This window comes from Nomascus leucogenys, chromosome 17 (genome assembly GCF_006542625.1).
Source record: "Nomascus leucogenys isolate Asia chromosome 17, Asia_NLE_v1, whole genome shotgun sequence".
In the NCBI taxonomy this organism is placed as follows: Eukaryota; Metazoa; Chordata; class Mammalia; order Primates; family Hylobatidae; genus Nomascus; species Nomascus leucogenys.
This window is the reverse complement of record NC_044397.1, coordinates 7,520,728-7,538,947: the sequence shown is the minus strand read 5'-3', so window position 1 is coordinate 7,538,947 and position 18,220 is coordinate 7,520,728.

The following is an 18,220-nucleotide window of genomic DNA, read 5'->3' as shown; positions in this document are numbered from 1 at the left end:
GTGCCAGGGTCTGAGCCCTTGCTTTTCTGGTTTGGACCCCATGAGTTCATCCAGGACTGTCAGGCCCTGGAAAACTGAAGTACACACCAAATGCCAATTTATAAATGTACCATGGTGTCTGCCACTTTCTAACCAAAAGATATTTGTTTTTATTTTTCTTATCCAAAATATCCTCTTCCTGTATTCGTGGGCTTGAGGCTTTAAATGGTTATAAAGATGACCGGGTTAGCATGGAATAAGAGCAGAGAGGCTGATTTAATCTAGTGAACATTTCTTTTAGGCTGCAGTAAAGCCCAGACAGTAATCCTTTCTTTATTCTGGATAGTCTGCCAGAACACTCCTCTGTGCCCAGTAGCAGAGCTTCCTTCCTGGACTGCTGGAGAAATGGATACATTCTTACATTTTGCAGATGACATAATGTTGGGCCTGTGCAGGTGATTCAGTGACAGTTATCTTTCGTTCATCTGTTGGTCTGCATGGGAAGATTTAGAGGCTCCCTTAGTTTCTTTAGTGGAACCTCATCAACTTATTTGTAAATTCTTTTTTTTTTTTCGTTTTTGAGGTGGAGTCTCGCTCTGTCACCCAGGTTGGAGTGCAGTGGCACGATCTTGGCTGACTGCAACCTTCGCCTCCTGGGTTCAAGCGATTCTCCTGCCTCAGCCTCCTGAGAGTAGCTGGGATTACAGGCTTGCACCACCACACCCGGCTAATTTTTGTATTTTTAGTAGAGATGGGGTTTCACCATGTTGGTCAGGCTGTTCTCAAACTCCTGACCTTGTGATCTGCCTGTCTGGGCTTCCCAAAGTGCTGGGATTAACAGGTGTGACCCACTGCACCCGGCCCTTTTTTTTTTTCTTTTCCGTTTAGAATATCTTAGGTAGTTAACTCATTAAATGAGTAACTAATCAGAGTGGCTTCTGAGAGTCAGAGTAGGATAATAATTAGGAACACAGGCTCTTGTAGCCAGACTGTAAGGGTTTGAATCCTGACTCTACCACTTAATGACTATAGGCAAATTATTTTACTTTTCTGTGGCTCAGTTTCCTTATCTGTAAAAGGGGGATGTAATAATGGTACCTACTTGACAGAATTGATGTGAAGATTAAATGAGTTTGTACCTGTAAGTGCTTAGAATGATAACCTGGCAATAATAAGCACTCAGGCTGGGCATGGTGGCCCATGCTTGTAGTCTCAGCTCCTTAGGAAGCTGAGGTAGGAGGAGCACTTGAGCCCAAGCGTTGAATCTAGCCTTAGCAACAACATGGCAAGACCTGTCTCTTAAAAACACACACACACACACACACACACACACTCAATAGGTACTTCTAGAAATAGGAATTAGCTATTTCCTATTGTCACGACTGCATGGGTCAGCACTGAGAAAACAAAGGTGAGTAAAAGCAGGTGTGGCCCCTGCTTTCCTGGAGCTTATAGAGTCCCAGGGGAAACCAACGTGAATCAGTTCCTCAAACAAGTGCAAAGTCCCAAGTGTAGCAAGGGTCTGTGATAACGGAGCTAAGAGTTTTTCAGTGGGATTAGAGGCAGCTCCCTGAGGAAGGATTGCATCAGCTGCAGTCCGAATAGGTACAGTGATAGAAGTCAGTAGTGGTTACCTGGGGGGTAGGGAAGGTGTAGACTGGAAAGGGGAAAGAGGGAACCTTCTGGGTCTCAGGAATGTTCTAAATCTAGATCTGTGTGGAAGTTCCATGAGGATAGACATCTGTAAATAATTACTGAGCTGTATACTTTAGTGCACTTCACTCATAGTGAAATAAAGGAATAGGCATTAGCTAGGTGAGAGAAGAGGAGGAGATGTTGCCGGTAGAGGAAAGGGCATGTGCACAAACCCTGTGACAGCAGGGAATGGGATAAATGCCAGGTCTAGAAGAAAAAGCCAGTGTGACTGGAGCCACAAGAGGGAACATGGTGTGGGTTGAAGTCAAAAGAGGAGTGGGGCCTTATGAGCCCTGAGAAGATTTTCCTCATACTGAGGGCATTGGGATGCTGTTGGAAAGTAATTTAGCAAGCGGGTTAAGGCTGGTGGGAGGGGAGACATGGTTAGATTTGGTCGGCAGAGAGCTCCTCCGGGAGGCCAGAATGGATGAGTGTGTGCTTTGCAATAGACTATATGCGAGGTGATAATATGGACCAGGATGGTGGTGGAGGGCAGTGGGCATCTTTAGGAGGTGGAGTTGACTTGGTAATGAGTTCGTAATGGGGAATACTAATGGGGAAAGGCCAGGGATGGGTCTGAGGTTTCTGGCTTCTATGCCTGGATGGTTGGTTGTGTTGAACTTGGAGCTAGGCTGGAGGATTAGGGAGGAAGAGCAGTTGTGGGCAAGCTGAATGGAGGTGCCTTTGAGACACTGAAGAGATGTTGAGTAGGTAGCTGGATGTAAATCTCTTAAATTGGAATAACACTGAGGACACTGAGTTTCAGAGGTAAGAGGTGATTTCTCAAGGTTCTACAGCTATTGAGTGGTAAAGCTGGTCTCAGAGCTGGATCCTGTGACTTCCAACCCAGGGTCCTTCCACAACATCATTGGGTCTTCCTTTCGTAATTGATGAGTCTACCATCTTGACCCGATTCTTACTAGCTGTGATCCTAGAGGCTGATGTTCTGATTTTCCTGAGTTCTGTGGGCACACCTTGGAGCCCATTGCCCACTGAGCCTTCACTGCAATGAGGCAGAGGCTCTTAGTTTTACATCTTCCATTGGAGGAGCACATCGCTCCGCAGGGCTCCTCTGACTAAGCCTGATTCAAGGTACTCTGGGTATTTTAGGAGCTAATATCCTCTCCATCTGGCCCTCTGGAAGGGCCAACATGCTCTGCTGCAGTGGTTGGATGTGGCCAAGGAGGAGGAATCATCGAAACCAGGGCCTGCTTTGCCAGTGGTGTTTCTCTCCAGCAGCAGCAGCTGGTGCTCAGCAGGTTCTGAATGTCCCTGCTTTCTGTGCTACTTCCTAAAGGCTGTGGGAGGTAGGGAACCCTGGCCTAAGGCAAAGGGAAGGTGGAATTGTTCTCAGCCTGGCACCACTTGCTCGAGGGCTGGACCTTTGCCCTCAGTGGGGCAGCTTGACCCAAGCTGCCTTCTGGCTTCTCAGGTCACTTGCTTTCTGGGGTCAGCCTCACTTCTTCCTCTGCCCTTAGTCAGCAGGAAGTGTCTTCCTTTCACGTGCTTGCAGGGTGCTGTCTCCCCTCACCCGCCTCCCTGCTGTTGAGGTTCACCAGAGTCATTCAGATGACTCTCCTCTGTCCTCACTGTCCCCTCCTCTGGTCTTCATGGACTTAAACCCTCTCCCCAAGGTGTTCTGTGCTGACCGCTGGAAGGCTGTGGTTTCAACAAAGCCTGTGGCCAGGGCCTGTGACGCAGGCCCTCGCAGCACAGCCCAGAATAGCCTTGGCTTTGCTGCTTTTCCAGCTGCCCTATCACTTTGCAGGCTGGGATCTAATTTGCTGTCCACCCTCTCCACCCCAGTCTCTCAGCCAGTGCTGCTTTCTTTGCCCATAAAATATTTATAATCACAGATTATGTTTCCCTATGAGTATAAACTTGCTTTTGTTGTTTTTCCCCTTCTGTGCCCTTAAGAATCTGCCCCTGACAGGCCAAAGGGCTTTATTCTCTGGGTTCATGGACTTCATCACATTTTCTTTGCTGAAGTGGCTGGCTCTGCTCATGGTCCTACTCCCTCTGCTAGACAGCTGCTGAAGAAATGTGAGAAAAGAGCTCTAGGTTAGTTATTGTAGTCAGAGACCTGGGTTCCAGATGGAACCCTGCTGCTAACTAGCCACAGCCTCTCGAGGAGTTGGGAGCTTATTGCTCGAGGGCTTGGTGCTCAGGACCTCTGGCCAGTGGGTGTGACTCCTAAGGACCAGCCACATTGAGGGATGTGCCCTTGGCTACTGATGAGGTGAGGGGGGACCTGGCCAAAACATGTATAGAGAGGCCTTGCCACCATCAGCACTCCTGAAGCTAGTCACCTCTGGCACAGATGTCCAGTCCACTTCCTGTGTGCCTTTGGGAAGTAGCACAGAAAGCAGGGAAATTAAGAGCCACTAAGTACCAGCTGCTGCAGCTGAGGAGAAGCACTCACCACTGAGTCTCTCCCCTAAAATTCTCAAGCCCAGCCTTGCACTTAGGAGGGCAGCGGCCACTGTGAGGCAGAATTCAATGGAGGTGTGCCTCCTCCTGTGTCAGAATGAGGAGGAGGGCCAGGGCTGGGGTCTCTCCGGGGGTGAGACCCTAATGTGCAGGCGGGAGCCCAAGGCCGTTCCGCTCCATCCTCCCCGTGCGCAGCCTCCTCAGTGTCCTTGCTCGGGCCTCTCATTGCCTTTCGTGGCCTCTTCTCATGGTCTTTCATTTTCTTTCTCAGTGGCTGAGAAATCTTGTTTTTGACAAAAATTGTATGATAACTGGACTCAAATGCTTAACTGAAATTCGAATCTGTACCAGCAACTGCATGTCTTTTCTTCCTCTAATTTTGTAATTCAAACTTAAAATCGTGGGACTTTCATTCTTTCCCACCGGGAGAATGGTAATGGATCACAATTCAGTTCTTCCCAGCATTTTGGACACCTTCTTGCTGAATTATTTTGCCAAATATTAGTAATTTTCTGAATTATTTGGGCTTCCTGGGCTGAAAGTGGTGATGAGTTTGCTTCTCAACTTTCAGTATAAAGATGGTGATTCCTAGCTAGATTTGGGAACAGTAATAATCTGTTGTCATTTGCTTGATATTACGGCAGGCTGTTTCATAAGACACGCTGCAGGCATTTTTTAAATGAAAATTAAACTTATTTTGGGAGTTTCACAAGAACTCTTGAATAATTGTGATACCTTTGGATATTATGAAACCTTCATTGGCAACTGATTTGAAGTCAAGTGTTTACATGCTCAATAGAGACAGTTCTTGGCCAATCTAGACTGATCATCCAGTGTGTGATCACAGCTGCTCTCCCTGCTCCCCACTGAGCTCCATGTTGATTGGCACCACTTCTCAGGGGGCTGCCCAGCACAGGAAGAGGAGAGAGAGACCTTTGGGTGCTGGCCTTCTCAAGGGATACTACACCTGGCCTCCACTGGATTTCCCAGGCAGGGAGTGGGCTGCACTGCCCCATCCCCACAGGCTGACCCAGTGCCCTTCCTGGCTGGCCATGGCTGATGTCTGCAAAGAGGCAGGTACACATGGGTCAGGGAGCAGGGCTTTCATTTGTCCATGTGTCTACTGGCATCCTGTCAACCAACTGCATTAACTCATCAGTTATGCTGCCAGGTCTGGTAAAAGGTTTGCAGGTAAAGGATGAAATCCTTGTCTGAAATTAGGTTTCAAGGTTATCTCTGGATTTTGTTTCTCCAGGCCGGGTCCCCATAATTGAGGGCAAGGCTTTGTTGGAGTTAGCTCACCTATGGCTTCAGAACAGTTTATTTCAAAACAAAGCTGAAGTGGATTCCCACCATTGTGGTTTGGACCATTCATGATGACCATGTTCGACTTGCGGAGCTGAAGAGCCACCCACATTTCACATATGATTGGGACTAGAACTTGAGTTTTCTCATGCCCAGTCCAGCTCTTTTCACTGCATCTGACTGTGACATTAGACACCGTTTCACTCTGTTGCCCAGGCTGGAGTGCAATGGCATGATCTCAGGTCACTGCAACCTCCACCTCCCGGGTTCAAGCGATTCTCCTGCCTCAGCTTCCCAAGTAGCTGGGATTACAGGCATGCACCACTACGCCCAGCTAGTTTTTGTGTTATTAGTAGAGATGGGGTTTCTTTTCTTTTTTCTGAGATGGAGTCTTGTTCTTTTGCCCAGGCTGGAGTGTAGTGGCGCTATTTTGGTTCACTACAAGCTCCGCCTCCCAGGTTCACACCATTCTCCTGCCTCAGCCTCCCGAGTAGCTGGGACTACAGGCGCCCGCCACCACGCCCAGCTAATTTTTTTGTATTTTTTTAGTAGAGATGGGGTTTCACCACGTTAGCGAGGATGGTCTCGATCTCCTGACCTTGTGATCCACCCGCCTCGGCCTCCCAAAGTGCTGGGATTACAGGCGTGAGCCACCGCGCCCGGCCGAGATGGGGTTTCAACATGTTGGTCAGGCTGGTCTCAAACTCCTGACCTCAAGTGATCTGCCTACCTTGGCCTCCCAAAATGCTGGGATTACAGGCGTGAGCCACCATGCCCGGCCTAGAACTTCTGTTACTGCAGGCCCTGGTGACAACTCTGAGTAGTAGGTAGGGCTGGTGTCCCTGTTTTAAAGATAGGAAACAGTAAGTAAGTAGTAGAGTTGGGCCAGTGTTCTCCTTCCTCTGTGGGGCCCAGGCTGAGCGCTGTTGCTCCTCAGCATAGCACTTCTTAACAGCACTTTGAAATTGGGCAAACCTATGGGCTCAGGAGCAGTCTCTGTCTTGTTCATAGTTCTATCACTGATGCTTAGTAGATGCACAAAAATATGAGAGCTGAAAAGTTAACATTTGTATTCTCAATTTAGGAGTCTTGCATGTAGACATCTAGTATAGGGGTTGGTAAAAACTAAGACATTATGGAGTGTCTACAAGGACCCATGGTGGACAGAGTTGCCTATCTCCACATAGATCCTTATCCCAAGGGCTTCACCTACACTGGCCAGATGCCCAGTGTTTCCTGTTTCCCCATTAAACTCCAGTTTATGACTCCAGTTTAAGATATCCTGTGATGTCTATAATCCCTTAAGCTGGTGTGTGTTTTTACTCTTCATGTTTAGGGGGAAAGAAAAAGCTGTACAAGAGATAAGGCAGTGGTTCTCAGCTGGGGACATTTGGCAATGTCTGGAAATAGTGTTGGTTGTCATAACTGGGGGCAGCGCCTAGTGGGTAGAGTCCAGGGATGCTGCTGGCCATGCTACAATGTACAGGACTGCCCCCACAACAAAGAACTCCCTGGCCCCAAGTGTTGACAGTCTTAAGGGTGAGACTAGGTGGGACCTGTTGAGTATAAGGAGGACAGAGAGCATCTGGGAGTCATAGTGAGCCGATGGTTCATAAATAGTGGTGTAGAATTATAGGAATGAAACCACATCGCAATCTATGGAGATATGCACTTGATCACTGTTTATCTGCCCATTGCCATGATTTGGGCCCTAAAGCTGGAGCAGGTGTTGGAAAATGTAGAAAGGCTGCAGTTTACTGAAGGGTTGAGGCCAGCAGTCAAGGCCATCGGAAGATTGGGGCCATTTGGCTCACAGAGTGAGGTGGGGAGAACTGGTCCACATGATTGCATGTGCAGTGCTCTGGGTGGGGGGTTGAGGCCAAAGCTTTAGCTTGGGCTCAGCCACTGGCTCACATGTCAGGTCACTTTGGCTGGTCACATTTCTCAGAGCTTTGGTTTCTGCTTCTGCCCTTACCTCTCAGGACTGTCTTAGCAGTGGCACCAGCAACCTTCCTGCCTTACAAATCTTACAACTTTGGAGTCACTTTTGGGTTTGTCCTACTATTCCCTTTTCTTTTTTTTTTTTTTTGGAGACGGAGTTTCACTCTTGTTGCCCAGGCTGGAGTGCAGTGGCACGATCTCAGCTCACTGCAATCTCCGCCTCCCGGGTTCAAGTGATTCCCCTGCCTCAGTCTCCTGAGTAGCTGGGATTACAGGCATGCACCACCACGCCCGGCTAATTTTGTATTTTTAGTAGAGACGGGGTTTCTCCATGTTAGTCAAGCTGGTCTCAAACTCCAGACCTCAGGTGATTTGCCTGCCTTGGCCTCCCAAAGTGCTAGGATTATAGGCATGAGCCACCGTGCCCAGCCTCATTTTTGTTTTTTATGAAGTCCTGTCCATTCTCCTACAGCAGCAGTGCTGTTCCCTTTCCTTCTGGAACTTCACATTTCATCCCAGGGCTCTGACCTGGTCTTGGCGTGCTGCCAACTTCTTGGGACAATCTAGCTGCCCACTGGAGGCAGCTCTTGGAGGTAGAAGCCACATCTCTTTCAGCCTTGGTCTGTGGCACATAGTAGTAGGAACAGACAAGAGAAACCAATTTATTGAGGGCTTGCTTTGGCCAGTTTTGTGCTGGACACTTTGCATATTCCAAGTCTTCACAATGATGCTGTGTGATTATTGTTTCTGATTTATGAGTGAGAAAACCCAGGCTGAGAAGGGACTTGTAGTCAAGTGGCAGGCTGAGATTTGAAGTCAGGACCGCCTGACCTCATTTCTTCTGCTTTTTCTGCTGCACTGACCTGTGATGGAAATATTTCTTGGTAATGTGCCCTCCCTCAGCTATTAAAATAGTTTTCCGGAAGCATCTGTTGGATGACCACTGTGGATACTTGTAGTTACTTCCAGTTGCCTCTTAGGTCAGCACCTTCCGGCCCAAGCTGAGGTCAGTGCTTCCTGCTGGAGGTTGGCTCCTGGCCTTATTTAACACCACTGTTTCCTGTCACTCCACAGCTTGGTCATCTACTCTGGCCAAGGAAATGGGCCAGTCTTCATTCTCTGCACTTGGCCGACTGGGGGCTTCCTGGGTCTTGGCTCACCCCGGAGCTCTTAACACCCGTTTCCAAGTGGGTTCCTAATGTTTGCTGAGTGAGTTATCAAGTGAAGAAAGAGTGTGGGTTCTTCCCCATCCCCACAAAGGGCCACCACTCACCTCCAAACCCAATTCCTCGTCTGGAAAACTCAAGCCAAGGGAGTCCCTTGCAGCCTGGCGGAGGAGCTGTGCTCACTCGGTGCTCTCAGCCTGGAGGCAGGGGTTTGTCCCACTTGGAGACCTCGACTTTGCTCATTGCTTCTCCAACCCTGTCGGTACTGTTGCTGCCTTTACACCAGCATAAGCCATGCTGACCCCACAGGTGAGCCTCGGCACATCTTTGGCCTGGAATGTCGTTTTCTCCCTGGAGAAGAGGTTGGTCATCCTGTGGAACCATGCTCAGATGTCTCATCAGTGAAGTTCTGTTCAATTGACATTGATTGAGCCCTGGGTTGGACATCTTAATCTGTCCCTCGGGGTCCCTCTCACCCTTTTCCACCCTGCCCTGTGCCCCAGGAGGCTGACCTGTATGGACTGCATCAGCGGGCTCCCATTGCTGCAGGGCTGACCACACTCCTCAGTCATATGTCACAGCCCCTCAGGCAGTGCTCCACACTCTTGGAGCCTTGGTGTCAGGGCACTGCAGCACCCACTGTACTGGTCCACACCTTTGTAAACAGTCCTTTTGTTAAATTCTCAAATTATCCCATTTCAAGTGGCCCCCTGTTGCCTGCTTGGACGCTGACTGATGCAAACATTTACTATGTGTGCCCAGATGGGCAAAATACGGATCTTGCCCTGGAGAAGCTCTCAGAAGGGAGACACATCCATGAGCAGTTTCTGCCTCCTGCAGCAGGTGACAGGAGCCCATGTGGTGTGGCAACACTGACCCGAGAGGGTCAGAAAGGCTTCCTGAGGAGATGCCCAGAGCCTGGAAGCTGGACAGTCAGAGTTAGTCAAGTGACAGGCTGAAGTGGGAATACCCTTTCATCCCAGCCAAAACCAGAGGTGTGATGCCAGGTGGGATGTGCCGGGACCTGCCAGCTGTTTGAGGTACCTAGAGGGTTGCAGTGGGGCTGAGGTGGCTGATGGGCCAGGCCAGGGAAGGCTACATGGGTTGCACTAGGTGCTGGGACTTTAACCCTGTCACTGCCCTGCTTTAACTTGCCAGTGGCTCCCCATCCCAGATGGACATTTATTAAGATCGCCCAGCTGCTGTGCAAAGAACCCCTCTAAAAGGGATGGTATGAGGGGCCAGGAAGGGAGCAGGGAATTCGGTAAATTTAAGAGATGGCCAGGCGCGGTGGCTCACGCCTGTAATTCCAGCACTTTGGGAGGCCGAGGCGGGTAGATCATCTGAGGTCAGGAGTTTGAGACCAGTCTGGCCAGCGTGGCGAAACTGTCTCTACTAAAAATACAAAAATTAGCTGGACGTGGTGGCATGTGCCTGTAATCCCAGCTACTCGGGAGGCTGAGGCAGGAGAATCGCTTAAACCCGGGAGGCGGAGGTTGCAGTGAGCTGAGATCGTGCCACTGCACTCCAGCCTGGGTGACAGAGCAAGACTTCATCTCAAAAAAAAAAAAAAAGGAAAACAAAACAACATAATACTCTGGTAGGGCAAGGCAGGGATGGAGGACAGGAGTTAAGAAAGATTTGAGGGAAAATAGCTATTTAGTAGGTTGAAGTAGCTTGGCATAGAGAAAGGACCATGCTGGGAAACAGGGCAGGGAGTTCAGAAATTCAAGTTAGCACAACCAAATTATCTTGGGATAGGTTATTGAGAGGTGGGCTTTGTATTCAGAGGAACTTCATAGTGAAGGAGAATGGGGTAGGGGGTCGGGGCTGAGCACAGGGCAAGCTGCAGGCTGTTCCTGTGGAGGGGAGCTGGGCCAGCTCAGCTGCTGACTGGTGGAGGCCTGGGCTGAGGCAGGGAGGGGAGATGCCTGCAGCAGCCATGGCACAGCTGGGGGTCTGGTGAGACTGTGTGTGATCTGGGCTACAGGGCTTTCTCTCCTGCTGGCCTGTGCTGCCCCTCACCCTGCCCTTGTGCTCTGGAGGTGCCCCTCCTCTAAGCCATGTCCAAGAAATAAAGCGCATCCATGCCTCCCTGCACCTGCAGTCTTAAACCTATTGGGCTACTCAATTGATAAACTTCCCCTGAAGTGGAACAGGCAGGATCTGGTGAAAGTTTGGAGATGGATGGAGGTGAGGGTACCTTCTAGGGCTCTGACTTGGTGGAATGGATGGGGCTCTTTATGGAGTTCAGGATCTTAGGAGGAGAGAGAGGAGAAGGGAGGAAATTCTTTTCTGCTTGTTTAGTTGCAAGTGTTTTGTTGACAGTACAGTACACCAAACATAAGGTCAGGGGTGAGAACAGAGGGAGAGAGACTTGAGAGGCTTTAGAAATGCGCGGTGCTTCTAGTCATGAGATCACCCAACGAGAGGCTGGGGAGAGGCGCAGTAAGCCAGGGTGGAGCGCTGGAGAAGCCGATGGTTAGGAGGCAGGTGGGGAGGAAGAAGCTGGGTGGGGAGTCGAGAAGACAGTCAAGGAGATGGGAGGAGGACTGGGGAAGGGAGGTGATGTTCCAAGAGGAAGTGGTCAACCTCAACAGATGAAGTGAGGCCTGTGGAGGGACAAGTGGAGTGGCCACAGGCCGTCACTGGTGAAGCTGTGGGGTCAGGCAGCCTGTGGTGGGGTGAGAAGGGGGAAGTGCAGGTGACTTCTGCAAGAAGCTTGGCTGAGAAGGGAAGGAGAGAGATGGGCTGTAACTGGAGGTGGACATAAGGATTTTAGGATGGGAGACACCTGAGCAACTCTTCTTGTAGACAGGTGGCTCTCCCCTTGTTTCGAGGGGGTCTTTGGTAAGAATATGTTGGCATAGTAAGTTACTAAGAGGTCAATATCATCAGCAAGAGAAGGCCCACTAGTATGGTCTGCATTTTACCCTGAAGGCTGTCTGGTGATGCCCAGACCCAGAGAATTGGGACCAGGCTGCCTGATGGAGAGCCTAGCCTCTGCATGGAGACCCTTGCGGGGACCCCTGGGGCTTATCTGACTTGGACGAAGGATGATTTGATGGGGAAAGTAAACAACTATTTGATGCCATCCCTGGACTCTATTTCTGACCATCTACTAGAGGCTTTGTGCCCTTCAGATACCGTGGGTGCTGTCAGGGGCTTACAGCAGTGATCACGTTCACTAAACACTTCCTAGCCCGTCCTAAGCATTTTATGTGCCCAGTCTAATCTTATCTTCCCAGCAGCCTCATGAGGTAGGTTCTGTCGGCATCACTGGGTTTCGCCCTGTGCTACAGGCACGGGAACCAAAGCTCAGAGAGGTGGGGTAACTTGTCTAAGGTCCCAGGCCTGGGAAACGGTGGCGCTGGGCTGCCATAGTTGGTGGTTGTTTGTGAGTGGAAGTGGGGGTGGGGGTCAGTGGTGACTGATAGAAGGAGACCCCAGCAGAGCAGGAAGCAGGAGAATCTGAGCAAGAGAAAGGGCACCTCATTTCCTGAGCCTGGTGGGGGGACTGGATGCTCAGAGAGGTAAGCTTGTATGTTAATTGGGAGAGGGGGGTTGTCTGCTGGGAGTGAGGGGAAGGGTGGGAGGGGAAAGGTAGAGCCAGCTGCCAGCGGGAAGGTGAGGATGGAGAAAGGGTTATCAGGGTACTGAGGGCCCTACGCCCCATGATCTCCCCCGACAGGGAAGAGTTCTGTCCAGCATTGCTTGGTGGCCAAGTGAGGGAGGAAAGAAGGTGGCTGGAGATATTTTGGGTCTGAGTCTGCAGGGCAGGGTAGGGGATGTGGCCCCTCTCAAAGGGTTTGCTGCCCAGGACAGGGTCAACTATGCCTTTCTCCACGATTTCTGGTCTTGAGCACAGCTCTTCCTGGGTGCCCTGTACAGGGCTCTACTCACTGAAGTGCCACCGACTCCAGGGTTGTGTCGTGTCTGACCTTGGTGGAGGGCAAGCAATGTGTCTTTTTGTATCCCCAGTGCCTAGAACAATGCTGGCACCTGGAAATATTGCTTGAACCTAACTGTCTTGTTTTTGTCTTCCTGTGAGTTCAAGGACAGGAGCAGTGCTTAACACAGAGTAGGTAATGGAATATTTGTTCCAGCAGCCTGGACACTCAAGGGGAGAAGCCAGGGCTGCTGCCGCCTCTCTGGAAACCCTGTCTTCCCTTTGGTTTCTGCCTCTCCCAACCCACGTGTACACACACACACATGCCAACACATACACACTCACAGACATAGGCTCATACTCAGACATGCATACTCATTCACACACTTACATAGATGAGCACACAACACATGCACACTTGCATACACACACTATTTCAGTCAGAGCTGCTCCTGCAGAGTCTCTCCAGCCCCAGGGCCTGTCCTGCAGCCTCCTAGTGGCACTGCTGTGGTATGACCCAGAGAGCCTGGACAAGGACTCTTCTCAGTGTATTCACTCCTAATTTGTCCATGACAGATTTAGGCTCAGAGCTCAACGGGGTTGCAGACTCTGGGTGAGCCTTTGTCCCTGCCCTTGAGAAGGTCCCAGTTGCCTAAAGCTCTTGGCCAGAACTTAAGGAAACCAAAGGCACAGGGGCATAGCAGTACCTACTGTGCCTGCTAGATGCTTGGCGCAAGGGATTTTGTTTACTGCTTACAACAACTCTATGAAGCAGGTTTTACTCACCTCAGTTTGTAACGTGGAAACTGAAGCTTGGCTGTTAATTAATTGCCCAAAATTGCATAGTAATGGATGGAGCCAGGATTTAGGCCTGGGTCTGACTCCAGAGGTCCTTTCTTTCAGCACTAGATGGAATCCTTGTTGGCAGAACAAAGGGGAGAAGAGGCTTTATGTTACCCGGCTTGTCCTTTTGAGCACATAACATCGTATTAGCCAGAACATAAAGGTATGAAAGTTAATACAGGTTGGTACTTCTTAGCTTTTATGGGCCTTTTGAAAACCTGAAACTTGCTAAGGGTTGTGGACTCTCTCCCCAGATAGTGCCTATATGCAGAGGCACACATAGGTTACTCTGGGTACAATTTCAGGGATTTGAGGTCCCCCTGAAACCTCCAGTGGCTCCCAAGTTGAGAACCCCTGTGAGAGGTATTTGCTAACAATGTGACAGATGAGATGACTGTCCAGGCCCTGTACAGAGCACATCCCACAGTGCCCAGGGAGGTCCGTACATACTCGTTTCCGTCTGTTTTTAATAGAATTGGAAACAATCTGAATAGCCATCAGTAGGGGCCTGGGTAAATAAGCAAAGTCCATGTGTGCCATGGAGTAGCACACAACTGTTCCAAGAAAGGATGGTGTAGGTATAGATAGATGCCGCTCTCCAAGACATAGTGTTGAATGGAAAAAAGCCTGTTGAAGAGTGATATACCTCATACATTATTCTGTTTTTTTTTTTTTTTTTTTTTTTTTAAGACAAGGTCTCACTCTGTCACCCAGGCTGGAGTGCAGTGGTGCAATCTCAGCTCACTTCTACCTCCATACCCCGGGTTCAAGGTGTCTTAACCTCCTGCATAGCTGGGATCACAGGCCACCATGCCCAGAAAATTTTTGTATTTTTAGTAGAGACACGTTTTTGCCATGTTGACCAGGCCAGTCCCCAACTCCTGGTCTCAAGCGATTCACCCGCCTCGTTCTCCCAAAGTGCTGGGATTACAAGCGTGAACCACTGTGCCCGGCCCCACACACATTATTTATGTAAAATCACTTAACAACATTATTTCCTACAAATACAGAAAAATTTATGGGACTGGGTGCAGTGGCTCACACCTATAATCCCAGCACTTTGGGAGGCTGAGGTGGGTGGTCACTCGAGACCAGGAGTTCAAGACCAGCCTGGCCAACATGGTGAAACCCCATCTCTGCTAAAAATACAAAAATTAGCTGGGCCTGGTGGCATGCACCTGTAATCCCAGCCACTTGGGAGGCTGAGCATGAAGATCACCTGAACCTGGGAGGCAGAGGTTGTGGTGAGCTGTGATATCACACCACTGCATTCCCCGCACTCCAGCCTGGGCACCAGAGCAAGATACCCTGTCTCAAAAAAAAAAAAAAAAAAAAAAAAAAAAAAAAGCAAAAAAACACAAGCATGATACCCAAGACAGTGCTAATAGTGGGAGTTCCTTTGGGGAGAAGGGAAGGTAGAAGGTTCCTGGTCAACGATGACACAGCTCTATAGTGCTTTAATTTTTTAATAAAGAGACTATATCCCTCTATTATTTGTGTACTTAAAACCACAAATAATTTTAAAATGCAATGCACACACCATGTGTATGGGGGAATGAGGGCAAGAGGAAGGGATTCTGAAGGAGGTGGTGTGGGGTAGAGCTTTTATATCAGACAAGCCTGTATTCCAGTCCTGACCTTGACAATTACCTGCCAATGACTTTGGGCAAATCACCTCACTCTCTGAGTCTCAGCCTCCTCATTTGAGAAGCGGGGATGACAATGTCTGCCTCCCAGGACTCTTGTGTGGATATGGAGTAGGCCATAGAATTCTTGGCACATAGTAGGTGCTCAGCGCATTATAGCCATTATTGTTATTTCAAATTTCAGCCAAAAATAACCACTTGAGCTCTTACTAGGTGAAAGTTGGATTAAGGACGTTGGGACTGTATCTGGTTCAATCAGGGATGACTTCCTGGGGAAGGAGGAGCTTGAGCTACTTAAATATACGTGGGAAGCGGGGCAGCATTGAGTTAGAGAGAGGGCTGTGTGCAGAGGCCAGGGAGGGATTATGCCTGTGTGCCTATTATTAGTAATGATACTACTTATTTCCATATTATAGACAAAGAGGGAGAGTCCAAGTAACTTGTCCACAGACACATAGCTAGTAAGTGTAGGGTGTTCACATGAAAGGGATGGGCGGAGGAAGAGAAATGCAGGAAACTGGGATAGTTCCGTGGGAGAAGGGAGAAAAAGAATGGGCTTTGTAATCAGAAAGGCTCCTGAAGAGAGGGATGTGGGGAATTTAACAGGCCAGCCATTGCCCTTTACTTAAAAAAAAAAAAAAAATGCCCAGGGGACATGTAGGACTTTAAGGTCTTACCTTTGTAAGATGCTTTTGACAGAGGCTGCTGACTCTTCATCTCCCCTAGGCCCAAGCAGAAAGGATTGGGGCCCCTCCCCACAGGAAGGGGTGCTAGGCTGAGTAGTCCTAGGAGGCTGGGCGTCTTTTCCCCAGGAACCCTCCAAGAACTGGGTGGGTTGAGAGCTGGCTGGCAGTACTGTGCCAAATGAAGTCGCTGCATGCCCCGTAACCTGGCAATTCTGCTTCTTAGGTTTTCAGGCCGGGCAGTAACGGTTCCTGTCAAGGACGGTCATGGCAGGGTTGCTGGGGTGTTGGAGGGAACTTGGGTGCCTGTCGCCCTCAGAGTGGGTAAATAAATGTGGAAGGTGCCCACCAGAAACGAAATGGGCCCACAGCAACATGAATGAGTTTTAAAATTACAGTGCTGAGTGAAAACAATTAAGAAATATATATAGTGTGTGTGTGTGTGTGTGTGTGTGTGCATAAATAAAATGTACTAATTGTGAAACTAAAAAATACATGCACTTGTTTTGCAAGGACACATACAAATGGTTGGCTATGGGTTAGGATGAGGAATGAGAATAAAAATGAGATAAATGCTGAGTGTGGTGAAATCCAGTTCCTCTGCAGGTGGAAAGGGTGGCCAAGTGGTCAACACACACTTCTGTGCACATTGTGCCATCTAGTGGGCAAAGGGGCTTTCAGCTGCCCTGGTCCTGGAGCTGGTGCAACTATGGCACCATGACATCCTGGGTAGGTGCTGCCTCAGCTGGGCCCCTGGAGCAGAGGTGGGGGGTGAGCGCTGCCTGTCAAGTGGTGGCCAGGCACAGCCTGCTGTAGGCCTGACCATTGGGGCTGATAGCCATTTCTGTTGTAGCAGGGAGGAGGGTTCAGACAGGCCTGCCTGCCTCCAGGGGCTGTCTGATGTCAGGGCTGGCTCTTCACCGCCTGCTGTGGCAGGCAGGCAGGTGGTTCCTGAGGAGGGAGTGGCTGAGACTCTGATGCCAAATTTTCACATGTAGCCCTCCCTCCTGGCAGGAAACGGAGCATCTGGCAGGATCATTGTGAAAGCAAAGAGGAGAGAGGAGAGCGGGTAGAGACACTCAGAGTCTAGACAGAGCAATGACTACCTTGAGGCAGAGTACAGAGGACAGACCCTGGCACCAGACTGCCAGGGTTCACATCCCTTGGGCAAGTCCCCTGTGTGTCAGTTTTCCCTCCTTGGAATATAATAGTACCTACCTTGTAGGGATGAAGTGAGTCAAAATAAAGCACTTAAAACAGGTCCCCTTTCCAGGTCAGGGCTGTGTAAGTGTTGTCCACTCTCAGTATCTGAGGTTCACCCAACTCCTGTAAAGCCAGCACCCTGCTCTCATTCTTCATGGGAGTCATGGGGCATGAACAGAATGCCCTGGGCTGATGGGGGTCACTGCAGCAGGGCCTGGGGCTATAGGCTAGGAATGGACTCCAGCCATGGACCCAGGCCAAACTCTGGGTAGGGAGGTGGGGTGAAAGCAGGGCGGGGTCTCGGGCTGGGGACACTGCATTCTTTTTTTTTTTTTTTTTTTTTTGAGGTTTCGCTCTCGTCACCCAGATTGGAGTGCAATGGCGCCATCTTGGCTCACGGCAACCTCTGCCTCCTGGGTTCAAGCGATTCTCCTGCCTCAGCCTCCCGAGTAGCTGGGATTACAGGCTCTTGCCACCACACCCAGCTAATTTTTTGTAATTTTAGTAGAGACGGGGTTTCTCCATGTTGGTCAGGCTGGTCTTGAACTCCTGATCTCAGGTGACCCACCCTCCTTGGCCTCCCAAAGTGCTGGGGTTGTAGGCATGAGCCACTGTGCCTGGCCTCCATCCCTTCTTAAGCTGACCCAGAGGTCTGGTAATTGGGTGAGTGTGATGGCTCCACGTTACCCACCTCCCCTGGCACCAGGATGTAGGGACCAGTCCGTTGGTATGCAGAGGCTGTGGTACCCAGCCTGGCATCAGCGATGCTGGGAAGAGGAAATGCTGTTGCCTGTCTGCTACTGTGGAGTGACAGAGGGCTGGAGGGAGTGGCCTGGCAGGGATGGACCCCAGGGCCCATGCCCTCCTCGTGCTCACTGAGCAAATGAAGCAGGATTCAGTCCCTGCTGGGAGAGGGAGATTGGGGTCAGGGAGCACAGTGTTGTGCTCTCAGATTTGAGAATTTATCAATAAAATTTCAAAAAGTCATTTTGGGAACTGGCATAAAGTTTGGTGGCATCTTATTTTGTCAAGTAAGGACACAGGATAGGTAAAAAATTAGTTTCCTACTATCGTATCCTAAAAAATGAATATTTGAATGCCAAAAATTGAAAAAAAGAATAGTTCTTCCCTGGAAAGGCCGAACAGCATTCTTATGCTGACATTTTGAGCTGTGGACAGGGGAGAACAAGGTCAGAAACCAGCTCCTGGGAATTATTAGGTTAGGAGTTTGGAGAGCATGTGTGTGGGAAGGGAGATAGCGTTGAAGCAGGTTGCTGGCCTGGTGGCGTGATTGGAGGGAAAGGGCCTGAATATTTCCTGGATTAGTCCAGAATATTTCCTGGATTAGTCCAGAAATTCTTCAGTCTCCTCTATCACTTAGGCTTCCTGTCGATTAACTCGTTTTCTCTTTGAAAGTGTAAACATCCCACGGGCAGAGTC